This window comes from Mus pahari, chromosome 9 (genome assembly GCF_900095145.1).
Source record: "Mus pahari chromosome 9, PAHARI_EIJ_v1.1, whole genome shotgun sequence".
Classification (NCBI taxonomy): Eukaryota; Metazoa; Chordata; class Mammalia; order Rodentia; family Muridae; genus Mus; species Mus pahari.
Window position 1 is genome coordinate 4,857,820 of NC_034598.1, and position 14,446 is coordinate 4,872,265.

Genomic DNA, 14,446 nt, shown 5'->3' on the forward strand with positions numbered 1-14,446 from the left:
TGTGAACCTGCATGCTACATTGTGGATCTACCAGGCAAGATGTAGCCAGTGACTGCTTTGGGGGATGATGAGGGCAGGGGAGGGGGGCAGATAACCAACCATTTTCTGATTACATTTGCCCTTGCTCTGTAGGAAAGAAAACATACTAAAGTCTATAGTTGATCTGGTCACAGGTTCTGATTGAATACTTATTAGTAATAATATATTACATAGACATGTACCCAAACTGCTTCCCAAATATTCATGGTTTTGCCCTTAAAATAATTCTGCTTTCAGCCTGAGTCAAACAGCTTCTTTTTGCAATAAGTAATGGTCTATTCAGAGAACTATAAATAATCAAAGTGTTGAGAGAACTGACTTTTGAATGGTCAGCCTTAAATAGTACAACTATGTAAGCCTCCTCCCCCTGTAAAGCCCAAGGAACACAATGGAAAAAGAGGCAAGAGTGTAAGAACCAGAGGATGGGGACAATACTATGAAACACTGTCTTCTGGGAATGCCACAGCCATTGTAATCAAAACACACAGCTGTGGATACCTGCACAATAGTTGCACAAAAGAAAGAGACATGAAAGGAGGAAATGACCTAGTTGGGAAGAAGAAGGGACATTGGGAGTGGCAAAAGAAGGAAGAACGGGGCAAATATGATCACTAATTGTACATATGTATGACACTTATGAAAAGCACACTAAAATGTATTATTCAACAATAGTCACAAAATATCCTAATCACAATATTCTAATTGGCTATGCAAATAGAAGCAAATTGAGGAAAATCAAGTATTTATTGATTGACCCCCTTTTTCTTATTTAGCCAATCCCTATTATGAGAAATTGCTTAGTTTCAGTGGGACTTTCCTCATGAGTACTTTTTACAAATTTTTGAGAATAGTTCTCCTTTCATTTATATGTATTTTGAAATGTATTCATATATAGATAAATGGAAAGACAAATGCATTCAAGATATATACACAATTCCTGTTCTTTACTCTATTAAATGCAACTGTTGCTTAAGTTGTCTTTGATTTCCTTACTCAATGTTGGGTTTGTGCCAAGTTCTAACTAATCAGCTATTGTTTTCAGACATTTTAGCAATCTGAAGAAAAGAAGTATTTACCCATGTCTCTGACAAAAGAAAAAATTCTGGTTAATACTTCATAGACCTCAAACAACAAGTAGACTTGATCTCCAGGCATGTCATTGGATGAAGAATAAGATACTGTGAGTTACCAAGCTTGACTGATTTAAAAATAGCATTTGTCAGTCAAAAGAAACAAAGTATGCACTAAAAAACAGTGATGAAATCCATTACTTTGTATACTAATTTTAAAATAAATGAAAAAAACATTTTCTAAAAGTAATTATGGAGAGAAAAAATAATAGAGGTTCACAGCTATGCCTGTAGAACCATAGTAAATGTAGGAATTTTCAGGAAAGTAATAAACTACAAATGTGATCCCCCATGTCTAAACATACAATGGTGCATAATATTTTGATAATAAACCACTTGAAGTAACTTTATTATTATGATTCATGTCTTTTTAATTTTTCTGAATATTACAAAACAACATACATTCACATCCGTTCTATAAAAATGCAACTTTGCTTTTATTTTTAGGTATAATTAGGAACTCCTAGGAGAAGACACAAAGTTATTAGGATAAAGTCATAAGAAACTCAATCATGTGCCTTTATCTTCCTCTTAATCTAATTTCCTCTTTCAATTTATCTGACATTCAGGGATTTTTGCCTTCCTACCACGATAATGACTTTGACAGCAATCTTACAGTATCCAGCAGTATGCATTTAATCCCTTTAGTCTTCCAGTAAAAACTACTGGTTAGTTTCAAATAGCCTTTTACACTAATAGATATGTTCTTTATCTGTTTTTCTCCTCAGATATAAAACATTGTCTAGAGCAGCTGATTCTGCCCTTTCCCAGCTAAACACAGTCCTTCGGTCCTTTTCCTTAAGATGTGATGTGCCTTCCTCAGCAGGAGGGGACATTAGCCTAAGACCCTTCAGCTTCTGATCTTCTAGAGGTCTTGGTTTCAATCTTTTTACTTCTGACTTTTATTTTGGCTAGGGCCACATATGCATCTCCAACATCTGGCATCTGCTTCTAAGTTGTAAAATACCCATGGTGAATCCAGGCCTAGTGCTACTGTTGAGAAAAAGAAGATAAAGCATCACTTTTTTCTCAAAATTTCATATCTTTTCTTTCATTCACACTTTTTAATTAGGTGTTAGAAGCATCAGCTGCACCACTTGTTCTCATGTGCCTGACAAGGCAGAGCAGCTTAGTTCTGTGAAGCCAAATTATACCTTGTAACACACAGCTCAGTTGAGCCAGGTGATTGTCACAACATCCCCCAAACCGCTGACATCCAGAACTCTCCTCCTAGAATCATTTCTTTTCTCTCATTCTACTTTGTGTCAAACAAATAAACAAACAAAACAAAAAACAAAACAAAACAAAACAAAAAACAATAAAAATAACTACTATCATAAGAAATAAGAGGGAAAGTTCTGTGAGTCATTTGGCCAAATATCTAAAAAGGTAACAAGAATATCAAATTTGTAGCCAATTGGTCACAAGATTAGATGCCCTGAGAATTATGGAACTTGAAGTTGGTGAGTGACTTGACTATAATCTTGGAAGTATTATTCTCTTAGCTTTGGAAACTTGACCCAGATCTAGGTAGAGTCAAAATCACAGTGCACAGAGAAAGCTCTGGTTGCTGCTGAGTAATCCTTGTGCCATAGTCACTCTTCTATTCCTAAGAAAAGACACCATGACCAAAGAAACTCTTCTAAAGGAAAGCTTTTAATCAGAGGTTTCCTTAAAATCTCAAAGATGTAGTCCATTTCACCCTAGCAAGAAGCATGGTTGGTGTCAGGCAGGCATGGGACTGAGAACTTATTTTCTGATCCGTAGGCAGACAGACATAGGGAGGAACAACTGGGCCTGGCTTTGGCTTTTGAAACCTCAAACCTCACCCCTGGTAACACACTTTCTCCAAGACCACACCTCATTATCCACCCCGAACAATTCCACTGAGGACCTCATGCTCAAGCATATGAGCCTATAGAGGGACAGTCTCATTCAAACCACCACACCTTGAGATTCTTCTCAAAGCAATAATGTTTAAGATAAGTTGCCTTAAAACACCATCTGACATTCTCATTTTCTTCTTTATCCTCCCCCTCCTCTTCTTTTGTCATGTTCCAAAGGACCATTCACAAATTAAAAGTAGCCTCACTAAATTAGGTGACCTAAGTTATTTGCCCATTTACATTACATTCCCCTTTTCATATGCTCAACTATTGTTGCATCGAAAAGGTCTATCCTTTGTAACTACCAAAGCACTCATGGAACCTCTACATATGGTATTCTTGAGGACCAGAAAGCAATAACAATCACCCAATTCAGTAATTTTCAACACACTGAATAATTTGATATAGATTTAAAAGCCCTGAAAGTGTTCTTGCTCCTCTCATTGCAAGCTTAAGGGGAAAATCAGCAATCTCCTTTCATGAAGGAAATTCATGAAAGAACATCACAGCCCTCCATCCCAATCTTGACAAAAGAAGACCTAAGAACATAACAAGGATGGCAGGAGCTTCTACTGCAGAATAATGTCTGTCCACAAGGGTAATTCAAATTGTTAAAAGAATGCTTCAAAGACCATTCTGGGAATCATCATGTAAGCCATCAAAACTATTGACAATCCCCATTCTCATCCTATCCATTTGAATGAGGGCATATATATTTCCACCCAATGTCAAACAGATGGGTAATAACATTGCTATAATTTTCCTCCATATTGTGTGCACTGGCTGGTTTTGTGTGTCAACTTGACACAAATCAGACTTATCAGAGAAGAAGACTCAGTTTTGAGAAAATGCCTCCATAAGATCCAGCTAGGATGCATTTTTTTAAACTAGTGATCAATAGATGTGGCCCCAGCTTATGATTGTTGGTGCCATTCCTGGGCTGGTGGTCCTGGGTTCTATAAGAAACTTCACATGGTTCTTAGAGAGCCATGTGAAGCTTGCCAGTAAGCAGCACCCTTCCATGGCCTCTGCATCAGCTCCTATCTCCAGAGTCCATCCCTGCTTGAGTTCTTGTCCTGATTTCCTCCAGTGATGGAAGTGTAAGTTAAATGAACCCTTTCCTCCCTAACTAACTTTTTGGTCATGGTGCTTGTCCCAGCAATAGAAACCCTAACCAAGACATTGTTTTCTCTTTTCTACATGTCAATAAATGTTTCTGTTTTTTGTTGTTGTCATTTTTTCTTGTTTTGTTGTTGTTTTTGTTTGTTTGTTTGTTTGTTTGTTTTGCCTATTCAAAGTCCGTATATTCCTGAGACCTTCCAGAGAACAGAGGAGAAATTTTACATTACACTAACAGTGCCAGTGCTAGAGACAGGTCTATCCTTACCCTAACATTCCAAGTGGAATTCCTTGGTTGTCGTCACAACATTGAGAAAGTTAAGTAACAGCCAGCTATGACCAGCACAAAAGTCATATTATTAGATGGTCTCAACTACTTTTAAATCACAAGAGTTAGGGCAAACAATTCCTTGTTCCCTACTAGCTCAGCCTTCAACCTTTAGATAACCAGTTTTACAAAAGCATCAGAAATCCTTTCATCTCCAAGTATCTGAATTCCTGCCCCTTGAGCCTGTTTTGACACACACAACCCCTACCCCTCATATACACTTCCAATTTCATGAAGGGAGAAGGGCAGACCCACTGAGCCTTTCATTCAGTCAAAGGCAGCACTATGTAGCATTGGATACTTACGCAATTGAGATTTTCTCAGATTTCAGGAAGGGGGGATCAGGAACCTACTATGTGCCATTTCATCCACAATTCCCAGTAGTGCACATGGTAAGGCTTCAACAAATATAGGATTATTTTCAGTAATTCAAAATGATATGAATTGCAAGCTGCTTCTTAGCAGTTAATTTCAAACAAGGTCAGATTCTGCTTCCATATGTTTTTTTAAATGAAAATGAAACATTATTTTTAGTGACTTTGGTTGTCTTTGGGAATTAGTAGTGTAGGAGTGTAGACATGGACCAGAGAGCCCTGTGTATTAATGCTTATTCCTGTGGTACCTGAGAAATGACCAGGCAAGTTATCCAAGCCATATTCCCACTATTGAGGCCATAATCCTCGAATTAGGAATGTTTACAGCTCAGAACCACTCACAGCTATAAAAAATAAATGTGGCAGATTTTTTGATACAGCAAATTCTCATGGAATTGTCTTTTTCCATCTCCTTCTACAGCACAACTCCATTGACATCTCATTGTTTTTACTCTGTGTAAATTGCCTGACTCTTCAATAAAATCACTCCTTTGTATTCTCCAAGTGTGTTTGCCCTTCCTTTCTCCATCCAAAAGCTCAGTTCTAGTTAAATCCTATGTTCCACCTCTTTTTGGTTTTCATTAACACGGCTGAGCATTGCCCATGTAAGAAATGTGGTCACACTGAGGGCCCCATATTGGTTATATGTCCTTAAATTCAATCATGCTCAGAAGTTTACAGGTTATGTTTCTTCATTTTCTCATTCAATTCTCTTTCCTTCAAGTCTCCTCAAACCTATGCTACTACATAATCTCCTTTACCAGACATTGGAAACTGGGCTTGAAGGGAAGCTCTCATAATCTACTAATCTGTTGCCCAGTGTGAGTCTTGGCATAAGTAATCTCTTCTAATTAAGAATGAAATATAATGTCACTGAGCTTTCTTGAGACATTTATTTTCTACATCTATTCTGTTATAGTCCAATCTTAATGTAAACAACTCTTCGATCCCTCTGCTGTGATATTTAATGGGGACTTTAAACTTAAGCTAATGAAAACTGAACCCTTAATCCCCTGCCTACAGCAAATCTGCTCCTCCGTGGTCGTCTTCACCATAGTTTTATAACCACTCAATCTTAAAACCTTCCACTAACTTTAATTTCTCTCCCCAATATGAATGACCATTTATCAGCAAATTCTCTTGGTTCTACCTTCAACACAAATTCCAACAATAAGTGTTTGCTACCAACTCCAATATAGCACCCTAATCTAAGGCCGTATTTCACACTGTTGCTATAGCTACCTAGCTCTTGTGCATGACTTCTTTCCTGCCATCACTGCTTACTTCTAATCAGTCATCGAAATGATGCTTTCAATGCAGCACAATCCATAGTCTCTTCTACTGAATGCCTACAGAAAAAGACAAAGTTCTGGCCAAGTCCAGAGAATTGAGACCCTGGTCCCCATCTGAGTCTGCTGCTATGACTCTGTTTACTATTGTGCAGCCATACTTGTCTCCTTGCCATTCCACAGTGCAAATCCCATTTTCAATGGAAAACCCATTCTCAGGATCCCAATGTGCCTTGCTCCCGGGGTCTCCATCTAATCTCAGTAGAGGCCTGCTTTGACCCTCCTGATTAATGTTTTCACATGGAATCACCTCACTCCTGTCTGTCTGATTTTTCCCACTCCACTTCCCCTCTCAAACACAGCATGTGTTTTACCTATTCAGCACTTGTATAATAAATCTTTAAATATAAGGTGGTTCAAGAGGGTGGTATTCAAGCAATTTCGCACATTTTTCTATAAGCTAAAATGTATTGGATAAATTTGACGGCATGACCATGCTGATTTTTTAATATATGTGTGAAACTGTAAGACATTCTCTGTGTGGGAGGCATCTACATGGCTCTCTCCTTTCTAGACAATAACTTGTATTCATTGACTTTTGGCAACAGGATTCTTTACTGGACAGATTTAAGGAAGTTTTGTGTGGTGCATTAAGCCACAAAGATCGTCCTAACTGACTGTCTAGTCCCTTTGCTTCTTCTCAGGTAAGGATTAGTATACAGAACAGATGCTGACATACTGCTTTCAAATGCTTACCATGCAAAGCAGTACACTTCATCTGAGAAACAATTACTTATGACTAACACAGAGCCAGTGAACTCTTACTTTACCCTCAACTCCTACCATTGTACCACAATTGTGCCAGGAAATTCAGGGCACATCTAACTGCAGACACACCAGTGGTGAAGGAAAAGCTGTCAGCATTTTAATTTATTTCTCATATGAACAGATTATCCCAAATGATCCCTAAAACATACCACTAAGGCAAAGAAAAAATAACCAATGCCCATCATTTTCATTTATTTTTATAGAAAGTAAGATCAGAAGATTCTTGGATGTTTTCAAAACCAAACTTTGAAAGTTTTTTAAATTGTTTTATTTATTTACATTCCAAATGTTGCCCCCTTCCTGGTCCCCTGTCCAGAGTTCTTCACCTCATGCCTCCTTCCCTTTGCCTCTGAGAGGGTGCTCTCCCACCCATCCAGCCAACCCCCTTCCCTGAGGTGTCAAGTTACTTCAGAATTAGGCACATCTTCTCCCACTGAGGCCAGACAAGGCAGTCCTCTGCTACATATATGCTGGGGTCCTTCTCTTTGGTTGGTGGCTTAGTCTCTGGGAACTCCCAGGGGTCCAGATTATTTGCTATTGTTGGTCTTCCTTTGGGGTTGCTATCCCCTTCAGCTCCTTCTAACCTTCCCCTAGTCTTCCATAGGGGTCCAAGCCACTGATTGGCTTCAAGCATCTACATCTGTCTCAGTCAGCTACTGGAATAGCCTCTCAGAGGACAGTAATGCTAGGCTCCTGTCTGCAAGCACAACATGGCATTAGCAATAGTGTCAGGATTTAGTGTTTGACCATGTGATAAATCTCAAGCTGGATGAGTCTCTGGTTGGCCTTTCTTTCAACTCTGCTCCATTTTTGTCTCTGCATTTCCTTTATATAGGAGCAATTCAGGGCCCAAAGTTTTGAAGATGGGTGAGTGGTCCTCTAGGCCTATCTCCTGTTTCCTCCATACCTGATCCTCGTTCCCTTTCTCCTACCCCTCCCATCTCATTCCCAAGACCCTCCTTTTCTCTGCCTCTGGTGGTTATTTTCCTCCCCCTTCTAAATGGGATTGAAACATCCTCACTCTTATGGGGTTTAACATGTGTGCTTCATACTTTTTTGGGTACTATTCACTTATTTGTAAGAACATACCAGGCATGTCCTTTTGGGTCTGGGTTACCTCACTCAGGATATTTTCTAGTTCCATCCATTTACCTGCAAAATACATGATGCCCTCATTTTTAATGGCTGAATAGTATTACATTGTGTAAATGAACCATATTTTCTGTATTCATTCTTCAGTTGAGGGACATCTGGGTTCTTTCCAGCTTCTGGCTATTATGAATAAGGCTCCCATGAACATACTGGAGTATGTGTCCTTGTGGTAGGGTAGAGCATCTTTTGCATGCATGCCCAGGAACAGTAACTTTGATGACTTTTTAAATTTTTGCTTTATTGAGATACAATTCCTCTAAAGGCTGGAGACATGGCTGACTGGGTAAAGCAAGTATGAGCAAGTGTGAGGGTTCAGATCAAATCCCTAGAACCCACATAAGTCCAGGAGTGTAGGAAGCCTCTGTGGTCCTGTGGGAAGCAGAGAGTGGGAATCCTGGGAAGCTTCAGGGACAGCTTGGCACACTCAGAGGTAAAAGTAAGGGAATCCTGTCTCGAGCAAAGTGAGTAACAAGAGCCTACACTGTATTTTGTCCTGACCTCCATATGTAGGCTGTAACATGTGTATGTCTACAATCCCCCCCAAAAATGAGTGAACACACATACGCACACATGTACAACTACCATATACCTTCTAATCTAACCACTTAAAATAGACAATTCATGGGGCTTTAATATATTCCAAAGTATACATTCATTTAACATTCCCAACTCACCTTCCCCAAAAAATCATAGACATTTTGTAAAAATGAAATAAAATAGACAAAATAAAAGAGAATTGATCATGAAGACTGTGAAATTCCCTGGATAGTAATAATAATTATTTATTATTATTATTATTATTATTATTATTATTATTATTATTATTATTATTGTAATCTGAGTGGTCTTAAACACCCAAGCAAAAATGTGTAACCATGAGTTAATATGATTGGCTTGTTTCTTTGACAATCCAAGGGATCATACTTCTTAGACATTAAATCTTAATCCTTTGAGATATTATTTATACATGTATTTCTCACTGATGATTCTCTTCTTGATAAGAAAGTGTTACCAAATATAAGACTCCAAATGTTGGCTCAGTTGAACCCTGCAGTGCCTGCCTGCAGCAAGGGAGAAAAGCCTACTGGCCTTTTACACCTAAAATCAAAAGGATGGTTACATCTCCTCTCCTCTCCTTCCCTCCCCTACCCTCCCCTACCCTCTCCTCCCCTCCCCCCTCTCTCCCTCTCCTTCTCCCCATCCTCCTGCTTGTGGACGTTGTACATCGTGGTGCGCACTAGGCTCCGCACCACGATGTACAACGTCCACAAGCAGTCTCCTCTCCTCTCCTCTCCTCTCCTCTTCTCTTCCCTTCCGCTCCCTCTATCTCTCTCTCCCCCTCTCAAGAAACCATCTGGAAAATACATCATAGGGAGATCCCTCACAAGGATCAAAGAGGCTTAAATCAAATCCTGGGTTTATTACTCTCTAGTCCAGCCTTAGAAGTCAAAGGAAAACTGAGCAGCCCAATGGACAGATGCTCCTGTGATCTCATCAAGAGATCATAATAGAGTTCGATTTGAATATTTTTAATATACTATATTTTCTCCTAGCTTCTCACCTTGTGCTTCTAATAATAATAACTGTGGCTATTATGTCTCAGTCCCCTTCCTTTTTAGCAGCTACTTGAGGGCTCCATTTCCTCCCTCCTCCTGGCAGTCACACAAATAAAACCACCAATGAACTTCGGGGTCCTTTAGAGTAGGCCAACTGAAGAAGTACCCTGATTTCCACACTTGATTTCTCATTCAGCTTGAAGAAACTGATCATTCTTCACACCAGCTCCCTAACGGCAATTACCGTTACCTCATTCTTCACGGCAGTTCCCTAACGGCAGTGACAGTAACCTCATTAGAAGGGTCAATTTTGAAAACAGGAGATGCTTAGAATTGGAATAAAAAAGGGCTGGAGAGATGGCTCAAAGCTTAGGAGCACTGGCTGCTCTTCCAGAGGACCCAGGTTCAATTTCTAGCACCCACATTGCAGCTCACAACTGCCTATAATTCCTGTCCCAGGGTATCTGACACCCTCATGCAGACATATATGCACACAGAACACCAATGCATAATTAAAAATAGAGATAGAAGACAAAGAAAGATTTTGCTTTCAGAAAAGCAGGCTGGCAGAAAGCAGCACCATGTCTGTGTCTGTCAGAGCCATACTAAATAGACATAGTTATCCCTTAAATGAAGTAATATACTTTTCCTTCTCATAATTCCCAACCCCTAGCACAGTCTTTCTCTAATATTTTGGACTTCTACAACATTGTGTGCTTCACACTTTCCCTGAATGCCCCTTGCCTCCTTGTGGCTTCCTGACAACATGTGGCTAACTTCCAGGACAGTGAGGTAGCTTTTTATCCATTTCTCTTTCCGTTCTCCTTTGAGCAGCTGTTGAGAGTCACACCTTTTCTGTCCTGGGGTGTTTTCTTTTAAGTTCTAGTAAAATGGTCTTGAGAAAACAGCAGTTCTTAGTCTGTGGGTCAGGACCCCCTACAAGGGTTTTATAGATATCATACATATCAGATATTTATATTATAATTCATACCAGTAGTAAATTTCTAGTTATGAAGTAACAACAAAATAATGTTATGGTTTGAATCACCACAACATAAGGAACTGAATTAAATTAGGGACACAGCATTAGGAAGGTTGAGATCCACTTATCTAGAAGACTGAGAAGGAAGATGAGGAGGAGGAAGAAGAGGTGGAGGAAGAAGGCATTGTCAGAGCTCATCAAGAAACAAGGCACAAGCTAGGGGTGATAACACATGCTTTTAATCTCAGTACTTAGGAACCTGAAGGAGGACACTTGATGTATGTTTGAAGCTAGTCTGAACTACATACTGAATACCAGCCTAGCCTAGACTACCTGGGAAGACTTTTTCCAAAAAAATTAAACAATACCAAATTCTATGTTGTTACAAGAAACTCACTTTAAATACAAAGACAGGTAGATTCCAGGAGAGGAGAGTCATGCTCTCCAGTGGTACCCACCCATCAATCCATCAGTCTCCAGTGATCAATAACCGACCCATGAGCCCACCAGACTCTAGTGGTCAGTTCCAAATCCATGATCATAGAGAATGCTCTACTTAAACTTAGTGGGTCTTAAAGAAAAACAAAAGGAGAAACAAAAGGAAGGAAAGGAATTTGTAGGGAAAGGGGAAATTAACAGGGATAAGAGAGAGAGAGAAATGTGGGTAACAGCAATCAGAACCATATCATATATATGACTAAGATTGTCAAAGAATGAATTTAAGTAATAAAAATGTTAAAGGTACAAAAATGTACAAAGTAGATCAAATGAAAGTTCCAATAAAGATATACTAGGCCAATACTAAAGAAAAGAAAGCAGGAAGAGTTGTACTTATTTTAGACAAAGACACCTTCTGCCAAGGAAACAGATCAAAGATGCACAAGGGCATTGCATCATCATGAAGGGTCAGTTTTGCAAGGAGACATCACTATACTTAATGTGCCTTGTACCCAACAATGCACATTAAAGAACATGAGCAAATACTGATAGAATTTTAAGATTATTAACAGCAGCTGTAGGGTTCTGAAGCTATCTACACCAAATAGACTGATCTGGCAAGTAAAATAATTAGAAAGACTATCATGAGACTCATCAACATTACCAATGACCCACCCACAGTTTCTCAGAAAATTGGACATTGTTCTACCGGAAGATCCAGTAATACCTTTCTGGGGCATATACCCAGAAGATGTTCCAACTGGTAATAAGGACACATGCTCCACACAGCCTTATTTATAATAGCCAGAAGCTGGAAAGAACCCAGATGTCCCTCAATAGAGGAATGGATACAGAAAATGTGGTACATTTACACAATGGAGTACTACNCAGCTATTNAAAACAATNAATTTATGAAATTCTTGGGCAAATGGATGTATCTGGAGGATATCATCCTGAGTGAGGTAACCCAATCACAAAAGAAATCACTTGATATGCACTCACTGATAAGTGGATATTAGCCCAGAAACTTAGAATACCCAAGATACAATTTGCAAAACACAAGAAAATCAAGAAGAAGGAAGACCAACATGTAGATACTTCATTTACCCTTTACAATAGGGAACAAAATACCCATGGAAGGAGTTACAAAGTTTGGAGCTAAGTTGAAAGGATGGGCCATCCAGAGACTATGCCACCTGGGGAACCATTCCATAATCAGCCACCAAACACAGACACTATTGCATATGCTAGAAAGATTTTGCTGAAAGGACCCTCATATAGCTGTCTCTTGTGAGGCTATACCAGTACATGGCAAATACAGAAGTGGATGCTCACAGTCATCTGTTGGATGGAACACGGGGATCCCAGTGGAGGAGCTAGAGAAAGTACCCAAGGAGCTGAAGGGGTCTGCAACCCTATAGGTGGAACAACAATATAAACTAACCAGCACCCTCAGAGCTCCTGTCTCTAGCTGCATATGTAGTAGAAGATGGTCTAGTCGGCCATCATTGGGAAGAGAGGCCCCTAGGTCTTGCAAACTTTGTATGCCCCAGTACAGGGGAACACCAGGGCCAAGAAGTGGGAGTGGGTGGGTAGGGGAGTAGGGTAGGGAGAGGGTATAGGGAACTTACAGGATAGCATTTGAAATGAAAATAAAGAAAATATCTAATAAAAAAAAAAACCTTTATCTAACAGGTACACAAAACACAATTTTCTCAAATTCACTGGAAATATCACCAAGAAACCACACTGCAAGTCAAAAAATGTACCTGAGCAAACTGAAGTGATATTTTGTATGATACTTATATAACAATGTAAGTATAAATTACTGGAAAAATAATATCTACAAAGTGCCACAATGCTACACTAGGCAAAACACTTTTAAATAACAAATAGGATTCTCAAGAGACATCTTAGAGTTGTTCTGAAGGCTAAGGGTGTGTTTTAGTGGTGGTATGCTTGCCTAGCATGTATGAGGATCTGTGTTTGGCCTCTAATATTGATAAATAATAACCAACTAATTAAATGACATTGTGAATGAAGTGAAAATAAAAGCAAGTCAATTATCATTTAAAATTGAAAGTCTCAAACTTTAACACTTAAAATTAATATTCTCAAACATTCAAAAAGTACTTTTTTTTTTAATGTTAGCATTTAATTAACCTCCTGTGGCTTCTAAGCCACCAGAACACAGGCACCTCCAACACCCTTAATCTTCTCTTCAGCTCTTCTGCTGAAGAATTTGGCCTTCATGATGACAGGTTGCATAGGGAGCTTTCCCTTGCCCAGAACTTTGTAGTAGCCTGATCGAACAACATCAATGATGGGAGCAACTCCAGTCTTATTTTTTGCTGCATTGACCCACGTCTGCTTGCTGACCAACGTCCACAGGTTATCCAGGTTGACAGTTGGGCAGAAGCTATGGTTCCTCTTCAGGTGGTAATGCCTCATACCAACTTTCCCAAAGTAACCTGGGTGGTATTTGTCAAAGTTGATCCGGTGGTGATGCATGCCTCCAGCATTCCCATGGCCGCCTGGGTGCTTGCGGTGCTTACTGATGTGGCCGTGGCCGTGGCTCACGTGGCCCTGGAGTTTCCGGGTCTTCCTCTGTCTGGATGGAGCATGACGGTGGCGATAGGGAAAAGGCTTAAAAAGTACTTTAAAGAGCATTAAGATATAGTAATATACATTATAGTGTTTTAAATAAATGTAGTATATAATATAATGAATTCTAATTCTGCGAGAAAATATATTTAAACATAAAAATCCAATAGTTTTTAATTTGAGAATGAAAGTTTAAACAAAAGTTATAATCTGAAGTTTTCTTTAGGAAAACTAAAGATTATCTGTATCACACTTCAATCTTCAATTATTTACAAAACACTGTAATATAATGAATAGACCTTCCATATATATAACCAAAGTTCTAATTTATACTTTCTCATCATTGAACGTTGCATTAGTAGAAATTAGGATCTATTTATTTATCTTTATTTGTGTGTGCAAATGTGTCATGAGTATGTCTTGTGTGCACATGTATGTGTGAACATGCACCTGTGTCCAAACTGTCAGGTGCTCACCCTTCCCTATCACTCTCTACATAGCCCTTTGAGACTCTCCCTTTCAGCCAGAAGCCAGTCACTACCACTGATCCCAGTGTCTCTACCTTCTTAGAATCTAAATTTACAGGCACACACTGGACTCTTGCCTTGCCATCTGGGTGCTATTAGAATCTGAACTATTTGGAACCATACCACCAATCAAAGAAAACACATGGTGGAACTTGTGGCTCTAACTATACATGTAGCAGAGGATGGCCTAGTCA

At 39.2% G+C, this 14,446-nt stretch overlaps 1 pseudogene; it reads right to left on the reverse strand.

Annotated features, from left to right (window-relative positions):
• Window positions 1-13,272: 13,272 nt before the first annotated feature.
• Window positions 13,273-13,791, reverse strand: LOC110326708 (annotated as a pseudogene).
• Between the last annotated feature and the right edge of the window lie 655 nt (window positions 13,792-14,446).